Source organism: Apium graveolens, chromosome 7 (genome assembly GCF_009905375.1).
Source record: "Apium graveolens cultivar Ventura chromosome 7, ASM990537v1, whole genome shotgun sequence".
NCBI classification, from domain to species: domain Eukaryota; kingdom Viridiplantae; phylum Streptophyta; class Magnoliopsida; order Apiales; family Apiaceae; genus Apium; species Apium graveolens.
The window spans coordinates 16,537,449-16,551,810 of NC_133653.1; the positions used below are offsets into that span (position 1 = coordinate 16,537,449).

A 14,362-nucleotide genomic window follows, 5' to 3' on the forward strand; every position below is an offset into this window, starting at 1 on the left:
GACAACTATGAGACCTCTTCATCTAGAGATAATCTACCTCAATAGAGAAAATGGACTAGAGATCGCCCATTTGAATTAATTATTGGTGAAGCATCTTCAAGAGTGCAAACAAGGAAGACAACTCAAGAAAAATGTCTATATAGCAGCTTTCTATCACCGGAAGAGCCTAAAAAGGTAGAGGAAGCTCTGTTGGATCCTGATTCAGTTTTAGCTATGCATGAGGAGCTAAACCAATTTGAAAGTAATAAAGTTTGGAAGCTAGTACCCAAGCCTAAAGGAATAAATCCTATTGACACCAAGTGGGGGGTATTCAGAAAAAGGATGGATGAAAATGGCATAGTGGTCATGAACAAAGTTAGATTGGTTGCTCAGGGCTATTATCAACAAGAAGGAATATATTCTGATGAAAGTTTTGTTCCTGTAGTAAAACTTGAAGCCATCAGAATCTTTCTAGCCTATGCAGCCCATGCCAATTTTAAAGTCTATCAAATGGATGTTAAAAGTGCCTTTCTAAATGTAGATTTGGAGGAGGAAGTCTATGTCAGTCAGCCTCCTGGTTTTGAAGATCCCAGTTTTCCAGAATATGTCTACTATCTTTTAAAAGCAGTGTATGGACTGAAGCAAGCACCTAGAGCCTGGTACGACACTTTGTCAAAGTTTCTCTTAGAAAACCATTTCAGAAGAGGTACTGTTGATAAAACTTTATTTTTTAGAAATGTTAGTGGCTCTAGTATACTTGTTCAAATTTATGTAGATGATATTATATTTGGCTCTACACATGAAAAACTTTGCAAAACGTTTGCCAAATTGATGCAAAGCAAATATGAAATGAGCATGATGGGAGAACTAACCTAATGTCTTTATTTACAAGTTAGTGATGGAATATTCATTAAACAAACCAAATATATTTATGATCTCTTAAAGAAGTTTGACTTAATGGATTGGACATCTGCAAAAACTCCCATGGCCACTACAACTAAACTTGAAGTAAACACTACTGAAAAGTCTGTGGATATCTCAAGCTATAGAGGTATGGTTGGTTCACTTTTATATTTAACATCCCATAGGCCAAATATAATATTTGCTACTTATCTTTGTGCTAGATTTCAGGCTGATCCCAAAGAATCTTATTTAATAGCTATTAAAAGAATATTCAGATATCTTAAAAGGAACATCAAAATTTGGCATTTCGTATCCTAGAGATTTTGGTTTTGATCTAACCGGTTATTCAGATGCAGATTATGCAGGTTGTAAAATTGATAGAAAAGGTACTACAAGAACCTGTCAATTTCCAGGAAATAAGCTAGTATCCTGGTTTAGTAAAAAGAAAAATTGAGTCTCTACTTCTACAACTGAGGCTGAATATATTGCTGCTGGTAGCTGTTGTGCACATATTTTATGGATGAAAAATCAACTGTTGGACTATGGTCTACAAGTGAATAAGATTCTTATTTTCTGTGATAACACAAGTGCCATTGCAATTACTGAAAATCCAGTACAACATTCAAGGACCAAGCACATTGACATCAAGCACAATTTTATTAGAGAACATATCATGAATGGTACTGTGGAACTTCATTTTGTTCCAAGTAAGAAGCAACTTGCAGACATCTTTACCAAGCCACTTGATGAATCCACCTTTACTAGGTTGGTAAGTGATTTAGGTATGCTTAATTACTCTTAATTTGTTGTGATGTCTAAGCAATTTGTAATGCAGCCAGAGTAAAATTTGATATTTTCTGTCAAAGATGAAATTTTGGCTAAACCATAATTTATATCTCGACGGATGTTCATTATCCGTGGAAAATGAATATCCGTTGAATCCTATCATCCGTCGAAGTATCAATTATTACTCTGGGTACTTTCAATTCTTATCCATCGAATTGCTCTCAATCTTAGTCGTTAATTCTAGTCAATATCCGTTGAATTTACTTATAACCTGTAAGTATACCTAGGTGGATAATCATTAGAATTTTGACAGTTTTCTTTATTTTTTAAACGATGATTTTGGGCTAATTTGATAGGTTACTTTATTTTACTTTTTAATTTTTGATAGTTTATTTCTGAGATAATATATTAGCCAATTTCTTTTTTATTTTTTCTTTTATCTTTCTCACACTACGCCATAAATGCACATAGGAAACCCCTATGATACAGTTGCATAAGGCCTAAATGGTGTTGCATAAGATAATAGGCAACACCAGATGAGGTCCAATATGGACATGGTCGTAGACGCCTAATGCAACACTTTCTGCAAAACTAGAAAGTATTGCATTATGCCTCTTTTGTAACACTAAAGGCATAATGCAATACTTTCTAGTTTTGCATAAGAAAGGCAGCAACACCTGGTATTGCATAAGAAAGAAGCTACCTCATTCCGGAGTCGTACGTGGCAAGTGACACGTCACTTTTCTAGATCAACAATGGTCCCTACCTTGCCACATTAGCAGGGGTCCCACTTGCCACATTAGCAGTGGGCCCCATTGTTTGCCATGTCGGCAATGGGCCCCACATTTACCACATCAGCAGTGGGCCCCACAATATGTAATGCAACACTGATTTTTTTAATATGTAACGCGAATTGTAGTCAATTGTAACACCATTATTGTCATTTGCAACATCATTTTTCATTATATGTGACACCATATGTAGTCAAATGCAACACTTCATAAATAAAATACTGGACATAATTGTTCTATTTTTACATGGTTTCTGCCAAACAAGGATTCGAACAGTCAACCCAACAAGCACCTAAAACGTTTTAAAATTTACTAAACTAAACTAAATGAGGTACATACACCCAATTCTAACTTCCAAAGTACATAAAACCTAACTTCAAAAGAAAAAAATCAAAATACTAGTTGTTGCTAATACTATAAATGACCACCAAAGTGGAAAGATCCCTAATTTACTAGACGATACCAAAAATTAAAGCTTTCCATTATCCACCATTTTTAGCTTTTCGTGCCATATTAAAACCTTGTTGTAGTTATCCGCTATAGCAAACTACCAGAGAAGGGACTAAAGCAACGTTAGCTTCAAGTCCAGAAAGAGGGTAAAATTTCTTGACTTCATCCATCTTAATGGTCTGTCAAATAAGAATGTGAGGATAGTCAAATTAGACAGCAGCACATATTAGAGAAAGCATAGACTACATAAACTGGAGAAATCAATTTAACATACACATACCATAGTACATGGAGTAGCACAATGCTAAAATAACCGGAAATGACTCGCCTCCTAAGAAGTGATAAATGCAGATTAGCATTCAATATTTTAAGTGATAAAAATTCAGAACCACAATTTTCTGATGTGTTAAAGCGGCTTAATCAAATAATTCACAGAATAGATCACTAAGCTGATCAGGTTCCAAAACTGTACAGGTTCCAAAACTGTTTTTCATCACTGGTAGAATGCTTTAATTCTATGGTGCTTAAAGTATAATTACATTCAGAAGATATAATCATATTCACCAATTCATCAAGTGAAGTAAACAATTTATACAAGTTAATAACAATATCTTTGTCAAAAAGTTGAAGCTGTTTTTATTTTTAGAGAGCTAAAATATTAAGTTACGGCTTTTAACTATAAACATCTTAAAATACAAACCTTTTTCAAGTACATAAATACCAAAATATAAATAAAATGAACATATACCAATTTAATCATGAGTGAAACAGAGGAACTAAAGCTCTGGAAGCCTTTAACAAATAGCGCAACTAAACCTGTAATAGTAATCCTATCTGTCAGTAAATAATATAGAAATGTACAAGTATAAAACATAACCTAGCTACCCCTTCATTTTCATCAATTTTAAACTTACTTCTCTCTGGGAAAAATCCACATATTGACTGAATCTTAAGATTCACCAGAGGAAAATCCATATATTGGCTTAGTTATATATTACCAGAAGTCAGATAAAAATCATCCAAAGAAAATCAAGAAAGTTTTTTAAGATTTGGTACATATTTCTGAAATATTACCTCAACATTTATTTCTCAATTTAAGTGCACTATCAGTGTCATATATCATCAATGTTATTATTCTTGAGTGGTGCATACCTTTAATCGCCTCCTGCATTTCTAATTGAATTGGAAAATGAGCTTTACACTTTTTAATTACTAGAATACTTATTACCGATTCCAAATAATTGGGTCAAAGATAATCAATTGGTTGACTCGATAATAAGTCCTACCCGGGTCTAAAATCTTGGTTAGAGTCTTCAGATCTTATGGTTGGGCAGTTGTTGGTAATGCATTATCTTCTATTGTTTCCTCAACGCTCTTATCAAATGAGAATGAATCATTATCCATTGCACACCTCTTTATATTGGTGAGATCCACATTGTTGAGATCCACATTGCCCGCTATAAGGCCATATCGCCTGCATATTCAAAGCAACAAATAAGCTTTAGATCAGACCAATAACATGACTTCTGGATGCAAGTAATTTTAAATAATGGTAAAATTAAGTACCTCAAGAACACCACCATAAGCAAGTAATATTCCAGCAACTATAGTAGCTCCACCAGAAAGGAAACTAAAATGCTGAAATTCGCCTTTCTTCTTCTTTCCCACGCACAAATTCCTCGACGTGCTAAGAACAAATATCCACTTTACCCTCAATTGTCTCCAAAAATAATCCACTTTGTTTGTACACAAGCTTTCCATTTTCTACAATCACTTCATATGCCTCCCTTTTATTCTATTTTAGAAATTAAAATTATTTGCAACAGTTAAACCAAGGCACATTCAAATGTACCCTATAAGCAAATTATTATATGATCTAGAACTTACTGGTCCCAGATATATGATGCATTGACGTTGTAGTTTTCTTCTCGGACATTTTTCAAGGTTTACGTCTTTGCCATCACCAACATCCAAGCATCATTTTGTCAAAAGTAAATATTTAGGCAGAGGTCATTAAGAAAATATCCACATAAAAAGATCCATATTAATCTGCTTGGCGAAGTATGTCACCAAGCACAAACAATAACCGTGTTACTCACCAGTAGAAGAAAGGTTTAATACTTTCACTTGCAAACCAGACATCATAGTACATGTTAAATTGTATCCATAGCGATGTCGGGGATCAATCTGTAAGCATTTAACAAATAGATTGTAAGTGCAATATTACAATTAAAAGAAGATAAATTTAAAGCTTCAAGCCAATGTGGTAGAGCTAACTTTTGAGCCTTTTCACTTTTGCTTAAGCCCTTCCCGACCTGCAATCACAAGTATGTTAATATTAAAATCCAAAAAATTATGTAGACATTGGAATGGACAACTCTGTAAGAATGAAGCAAGATGTTACTTTGGAAGCTCTTGTTTTAGCCCTATCCCATCTAGAAATTGCAGTTTCTTGTTTTTCATCGTCAAAGTATGACACCAAGCTCCGCTTGAGAGCTGCAAAATCTAATGCCTTCCACCTATAAAAAGAACAGAACCAAAAAACTATTAATCAAGATGAAAAATCAAATAAAAGCAGAAAAAATGTTTATGCAGCTAATAGATCATTCTCATTAAGTGAGTAAACAACAACAGATAATGCAGTACTAACAACTGCACAACCACAAGATGTGGAGACTCTGACCAAGATTCCACATAATTCAATCAATTATCTCTGATCCAATTGATTTGAAATCCCTTTAAAACTAATTTAACCACCATCTGCTATAAAATTCATTGAGGCATTTCATCAAACACTTGGTGACATTCAAGAAAACACAAACTTAACCCTCAATCCAAAAAGAGATTTTGGATTCCTATATGATAACGGGACTTGGTAACAGGAACCCGTATTGACCGTAATTTGACTATTATAAGAACACATGATATAAATCTATTTTTTTTTTAAAAATGTAATCATCTCTAAAATTAGTAGGTAACATCATCCGTACGGTTGGAGCATTGAACAATAATTTAAATAAAAATAGAATCACCACCTGGTACAAGACTTGGAAACAGGAACCCATGTTGACCTTAATTTCACTATTATAAAAACACGTGATATAAAATCTATTTTTTTAAATATTTATACATTTTTAATATTAGTACGTAATATCATCCGTATGGTTGGATAGTTGAACAAGAATTTTAAAAAAATAGAATCACTACTCGGGACAAGACTTGGTTATAAGAACCAGTGTTGACCGTAATTTGACTATTATAAAAACACACGATATAAAATATATATATTTTTAAAAATAGTTAGACATCTCTAAAATTAGTAGGTAACATGATCTGTATGGTTGGATCATTGAACAAACAATTTAAAAAAGTAGAATCACCACCCGGGACAAGACTACGTATTGGGAACGCGTGTGCACCGATATTAGACTATTATAAAAGCACATGATATTAAATCTAATTTTTTAAAAAAAATATTACACATCTCTAAAATAATTAGGTAACATCATCCGTATGGTTAGATTTTCTAACAATTTTTTTTCAAAAATAGAATCACCACTCGGGGGAAGACTTGGTTACACGAACCCGTCTTGATGTAATCTGACTATTATAAAAATACACGTTATATAATCTATTTTTTTAAAAAATTATACATCTCTAAAATTAGTAGGTAACATCATCCGTACGGTTGGATCGTTGAATAAAAAAATTAATAAAATAGAATCACCACCCGGGACAAGACTACGTAATGGGAACACGTGTGCACCGTGGTTTGACTATTATAAAAGCACATGATATTAAATCTATTTTTTTAGAAAAATTACATATCTCTAAAATTAGTAGATAACATCATCCGTACAGTTGGATCAATTAAAAATTATTAAAAAAAATTAGAATATAAATTTAACTAATAAATTTTAAAAATAGTACAATAGCTAAGGCAACACTAAATAACCTATTGCAACACCAGAGAGCAAATGCAACGCTTTAAAGTGCCCCGCCAACTGCTACGTCAGCATGTGGGCCCTATTTATGCCACATTAGCATGCCACATCAGCATTTGGGACCCACTTGTGGGATCCATTGATGCCACGTCAGCAAGCCCCGTCTGCATGCCATGTAATCATTGGGTCCCACGTGTGGGCCTCACACATGCCACGTCGGCAAAAATTGGCCCTCTCCCATGGGACCCATGTGGCGCCCTCCAAACCCGGGTCAGAAGTTTGGGATCCACAACACATTCACAATATATAAACCTGTACATAAAATATTAATTGCAATGACCCTGATTCACATAACCATGGATCACAACAGGTTAAAGTATGAAAACAAGCCACAATCACAACCTTATTACAACGTACCAAATCTCAACTAATTTAACTTACAAATGAAAATAGAATCATTATTACAATCTGACTATCTCTATACCGCATGAAGCTTCTGCTAGCTCGATTTAACTCAACTGGAACCTTAGCCCGCACTTTGGACTGAGGAACTTTCACTATCATCCATATTCTTTTCAACTGTAAAATATATAAAAGAATCGCAAGGGTGAGCTAACTAGCTCAGTAAGTCATAGTAGTGATAACTGAGGTTAGACAATGATCAAATGAGATGATTCAAAGGAATCAAGTTTCTTTTTAACTAATCATTAGAATTGGATATTCATTTTAGGTTTTAAAACCAAGGTTAGGTTGCTGATCAGTCACGCACTAACCCCGAGCAAGCACACAGCACTGCTCTAATTACTGGATCCAAGGCACATATTGGCCTAACTTGACCATTAGTATGGTATGACCACGAATCTGGTCCACATATATAAAAACTATCCAATTCTAAAGCAGTTCAATACGATAAACAATATAATTCGATAACACGAGATCATAATCAATGATGAATAAACATTTGAATAAAACATAAGGAAACTCATGGATATCACAAGGGTATACCAAGGTATGTACAAGAAACAGTTTTCAGTCTGTAAAATGATCAGGTATTGGACGAATACTGATTTTTCAAGGTATAGTTCTTTGATGTTATAAAGAATGGTTGAGATATAGAAATTTCTGTATTTTTACACAATTTTGTTCCAGTGTTTGGTGGCTATACATTTGGGGAGTAGTATCATATTTGTGTGATTTGGTATCTGAGGTTTAACAAAGGATGGTTTATAAAGAACAAGGCTTACGGCTCAATATCAAGAAAATCAGGGTTCAAGGTTTAATAGTTTAAAGCACTTACAAAATAAAACATGAGTTATTTTGAATAATAGCGACATGTTATGAAACTGTTCGAAAAAATTGGTAATATATATCTTGAAGCAAAGTTCAGAAATACTTGCCTTACAAGGCTTTAAAACTATTACTGATCGACTCTGAGCCGACTTTGATGCTCAGGCTCTAACGTCCAACCACTAGATCCCATTGGATTCGACTTTGACACTCAGGTCTTTCTGTTGAAACTCTACCGAGCTCGTCAACTGACCACTAGGTCATCTCTAGTCCATCGGCCACTTCCAGGTTCCCGATTATAACCTACAGGGTCGAAACATCCTAACTCAGACATTCGATTATGCTTGACATATCCTCGCTAACAATCTACCCAAATGTTAACAAAATCCGACTCGTAACATACTTCATATAATAATACACGTATCACTTAGGGTTTACGTTCTCGAAAATCGGTTCAGCTTCGTTTTCAGAAAATATCTATACTCTATATTTTACGAAATCAAGGTTATCGATTTAGAAAAATATTTCATCATGTCATACAATCAAGTTTCGTATAAAACACGCACATATATATATAGTCTCTCGACGTCCCGATATTCATCCGATACATTTCTGTATTTACATAATTCAGTTTTTCAAAAAAAATGGGCAGCATTTCCTTTATTTCTCGGACTAACCCGTCGAATAATTCGACGTCACTTCACCACAATAATTCACAACAACCAATATCCACAATTTCCCAAACGTTAATTCAATTCTATTATTACTCGCATTTTACATTTATTTGCTAAATTAGGACTCAGAATATAATCATCACAGTCCACCGTCGACTCGCCGTAGCTCATCGCCGACGGCGACAGAATTTACGGGTTCCCATAAATACCAGGCATCCTACGTACATTCCATCGATAATTATTATAATCCCACACGAAATATTTTTATTTTCACGAATCGTAATCAATGAATTTCTGTAGAAAATTAATAAGATAAATTAGTAAAATAAGAATTTCTACAACTGTTCAATCCAGCCAAAACAACAACATAAACGAATACCACGCAATTGCACGCGTCGAAGCACGCAACACACACTGACAGGACACCGCCGGTCGCCATGCCGGAAAAAATAACGGTGGAAACCGGAGAAAAAATATGGCACAACCCAGATACACATATATACGTATGTATATATATCAAACAAGCAGGATTAGAACCGAAGCAAACAATCGGAAACCAACCGGAATAAGGCGGCCGGAGTTCACCCGAAACGCGATGAATCACAGTACTCCCAGGAAGAACACAGGCACATGAAATAAAAAGAATTTAGAGGAGAAAGGTTGGGAAAATATTAATTTAGAGAAGAAAATTGCAGAGAGAGAGACTAGCAGAGCCGAGTAAGCCCCGGGATGGAGGTGAAGGAAGAAGAAAACACAGAGTCTATGTTGAATGTTTCTGTGTCTTTTTTTTTCTTTTTCTTCTCTTCTCTTTTTTTTATCTGTTGTTCACAATGAGGTATAACACGTGTCCCTCAATTTGTAAAACTATGACACGTGTTAATTGAATAAATAAACGTCCCACAATCTGATTATAATCCCGCATTTGCAATAATTAACGACTGAGCTTCATTTAAAATGAATTCAGAAAATTGCGAAAATAGTCTTGAAATGTTATAAATATCCCGAAGTAACTAAAAACATAACTTTCGAAATTTTAGAACAATTTTTAAAATGCAATTTATACCCGCTTTTAACAAATAAACGAATCAACGTGCGGGTGAAATTAATCTCAAAAATCCCCAAAATAATTTTAAAATTTCCGGATTATTCCCAACTTAAATAAATATGAGTTTCATAATATTTGAGGAATTCGGGAATTAAATACAGATTTTACAAGTAAATATAATCAAAAAATCACACAGGGTTAAATAATTAATAAAATATTGATTTCTAACTTTTATAAAATCCCAAAAATAAATATTGTAATTGTAAAATCACAAAAACAATTTTAGAGACATTCCAAATATTTATGCAAATAAATTTGCACTAAGTTCACTTTTAAAAGTGCAAATAATTCAATATACTCAATAATTAACTACACGAACCACCTTGTACACCATAAATCACACATAAATAATAATAAAACAACATCGGGCTGACAAAAACTATACACATACTTTATTTATTTAACACTTTCACAATTACATATTTAAATAATTTAAAAAAAACAAAATACACGGGTCGTTATATCCTTTCCCCCTTAAAAAGATTATGTCCTCAGAATCTGGTCTAATTACACAAGTGAGGATATTTATCAAGCATATCTGACTCTAGTTTTCAAGTAGATTCTTCTACTTGAGGATTCAAACGTACTCACTATAGATATATGTTCATTTGCAAGGACTTGCCTTTAACGATCAAGAGTTTAGATCGATCACTATATACAGAATAAATTTGGACAAGAGCCTCTTTGGCTCCTAATTCATTACTTAATTCGAATCAAATCCTTATCACCTTAACCCTGACACACAGACTACATCATATGTATATACTGTTGTAATGGTAATATCAACTCATAAACAACTCTATCTATATTTATCCATACCTTTGAATGGTTCACTAATTTAGGACTTAACCTGTCCCTTTTTCTCAAACTCATCCATCCTCTTTCAAGGTGAAACTTGTACTGACACTACTGGTCCTATTTCTATACTCATATGTTCTCTCGATAGCATTTCGCCTCCTTTCTTTGTTTACTCTGAGATGCTGCAATCAATATCACTACATTCTTGGTGTGCTAATTTAACTTAGAAATTGAAAACTTTCTTTCTCCCACTTTATCTTAATAAAAATGGGAACCTATACTCGCATCCACATGAAGCTTGATACAGGGGCATTCCAAAGCTGACATTGTTGATAAATGATCATTCCAGTGTTTCCTTAAGACTCATCCTCTCAACATATCTTACAGTTCCTGAACCACTTCCATATTTTGACTCTTTGTTTAAGGATGTTAGGCGGTGCTCGTTTTCAACTTGGTTTCTAAACATTTAAACATTTCTTACTCATTTCCATTAGTTAAGGCTGAAAAGTAATCTCATATATTCACGTATTATCATTTTTAAGTATTTGAACTTCAGATTCCACTCTTTCCAATTCGTCTATTAACTCCTCGGTGGTCTTAATTACATCCAATCCTTTCTGTCAGCATAAGGCATCTGCTACCATACGGCTTTGCTTAGGTAGTTGTTAATGAATTAATTCAGAATCTTTTGTTAACCTTAGTCAAAATTTCATTCTTGAAAACTCAACATATAGTTGCTTTCCTTTTCATCTTTGGAGAAAAACCCTTAGGCATCCCACGCAGACTCTCTTATTCCTTGAGTAGCTGAGGATGTTATCAATAAATACTGTTTGCTTATCCAAATACTCCTTATACACCATGTTCCTTAATTCCTTATAGCCACCTCATACACTTGTCCTTTCACATAATATCATCAGAGCTTGCAATGCTCTGAACTCACTTTAATCGTAATCTCTGATATTTTCTCAGGTCGGATCTTAAGTTAATTCTCAATACATAACACACTTCTTAAATTAGGTCTCATAAGTAATTAATTCTTTATAGGGTCTCACTTTTTCTTATTTATTATTTTGTTAAATTCCCGATAATCAGTACATACGCTTATAGTTTCATTCCTTTTCTCCATCAACATCACTGGTGCACTTTATGATTCGCTTCTTATAATGTCATTCCTTGGTCTGCCTTTTCCACTAGGTCTCTAATACCTCACCTTACTTCTTTGACGTGTCCAACACTTTCTAATCCATCTTAACATATCCTTCTTATACCTGGTTATCATTATTTTTCTTTAATTTCTGTACATCTTGGCATTTTTTTTTTCAAATAAAATAAATACTTTATAGTGTGAATTCCATGTGGAATCTCATTTCTTAATCCTTCTACTTGTAGCATCCAAGTGCTGGAAGAAAACCGGGGAGTATCGTGATCATTTTCTGGGCACATAAATTTCCTCTTACTAACTGTTAACACCGTGATCCATTATCTTCTCTTGACATCTTATCTTTCCCTTCACAACTTCAACTGAAAGGTCATACTATCCATCCTTGTTCCTTTTGGATTATGAATTTAGCTTTCCATTCCAACCTCCAGAATTCTATAGTTAATTCTTCCGGTGCAGTTTCTATATTCGTTCTCTCCTTTTCGCTTATCGTTTTCCACTACATTCGCTTTTCACCGTGAATACTTCAAACTCTTATGGTATGTATAGATCTTACACATTTCTCCATACATATCAGGTTTTCCAATCTTTCAAAACAAATATTATTACTGTTAATCCCAAATTATGGGTAGGATACTTCTGCTCATAAGGTTTCGGTTGTCTGGATGCATATACAATAACTCTATTGTGCTGCATCAACACACATCCTATTCCTTAATGAGAAGCATCACTATCAACAACCAAACCTCCTTGATACTTTTAAATTGATAAAACAGGTGCTGAAACCTTTCTTTCATTTAACTCCGCAAAACTTTTCCTTCATCCTTCTCCACTTCACAAAACTTCTTACTTTTTCCTGGTTAGCTTCGTCCAAGATATTGCAACTTTCACGAAATCCTGCACCAATTTCCAATAGTAACCGACCCATGATAAAACTTCTTACTTTTGTTGGTATTTCTGGTCTCTTTTCATTCATAGTAATTTTAACTTCTGCTGAATCTCTTTTGATCTTCTCTATATTGACTATATATGCTAAGAACTATATTTCATACATCTTCTTTCTTCTTCAACTTCCCAGTCATCATTAGACGCTTTACATGGTCCTCCATTAACTTTAAGTATCACAACTATAGCTTACTCGGATATTCCTTAAAGGTATTGTTCATCCAGTTCAAATATTGCTGGTATATTGGTTAATACAGATGACAATATGAGAACAGTACTTAGTTCTGAAAATTATCCTTAATACATTCATAAGTTTAGTCTTCAATTGGTGAAATATCAAATCTTAAATCAGTCTTATAAAAGTACTTTGCTTCCTTCGTTTGATCAAGAAAATCATTGGGTCAAGGTAACACATACTTGTTCTTGATAGTAAACTTATTGAGCTCTTGCTAGTCGACGCATAATCACATACTTCCATCTTTCTTATTAACATTTAATACCGGTGCACCTTATGGGGTACCCTAGGTCTAATCGCTTCTTCTTCTAGCATTTCTTACATTCACTTTGCTAACTTCTTCACTTTAACTGGCGCCATTCTATGCGGGGCCTTGGACACTGGCTTCACTTCAGGTGCCAAATTAGTCACGAACTCAATTTCTATATCTGAAGGAAACATTGATAACTCATCCAAAAACATATCTTGAAACTCCTTAATTACTATAAAATCTTCATACTTTGTTTGTTTCCGATTTTTATGTATTCCATAATCACCATAATACTCATATCTTGATCATCGTAATCATTATTAACAAATTCATTACCTTCTTTCATCTTCTGAACCTCCTCACCTTACCATTTGGCATTCTCAGAATTATCTTTTCGTCACGACGGTATGCCTAGACATCACACTTTAGTAGTCAACCCATTCCTTAGAACAATATCAGATCTTCTTATCTTCCAGGATATCGATTCTGTACAACTTATTACCAGGAATCTCAATTTCACCATTGGTATTTACTTTTTTTAACAATTACACATTCTTGACCTGTTAATCCTTTAATCACAATCTTGTCAATTCAGTAGGGTAATTCATCTTATCAACAAAACTTTGAGATAAACAATTAAGTGGCTCTCACATCTTTCAATCTTTTAACGCATAAGGTATTCACCCTAATCATCCATGTCATCACGTACGTATTCTGAATAACATATTTCACAAGAAAAAAATCACATATTCTTGTTCTCGAAAACGCATTCCTTATTGGAGTAGATTTCCTTGACTCTTAGTGGATCCTTCACCGGGCTAGTGATTTGCAATCTATGTCATGTGCCCGTGTTTCCTTTCCATGCATAAGAGGTAGATGGAACTTCGTCCGTTTGGCTCAGGATACGTTGATTTGTACTTAAAAACCTCTTGCAAAGAACAACAGTACAATGAAACGACTAGAAGGATTCAAAATTCACAGAAATTAGGGTTGAAAAGAAAGAAGAAGTAAGGATTTGAATATGAATGAGACAACCACATTGGTACTTAAGATGGC

The 14,362-nt window shown here is 34.1% G+C and overlaps 1 pseudogene; it reads right to left on the minus strand.

Annotated features, from left to right (window-relative positions):
* Positions 1 to 2,989: 2,989 nt before the first annotated feature.
* LOC141673321 (IQ domain-containing protein IQM1-like) lies at positions 2,990 to 13,497 on the minus strand (annotated as a pseudogene).
* Between the last annotated feature and the right edge of the window lie 865 nt (positions 13,498 to 14,362).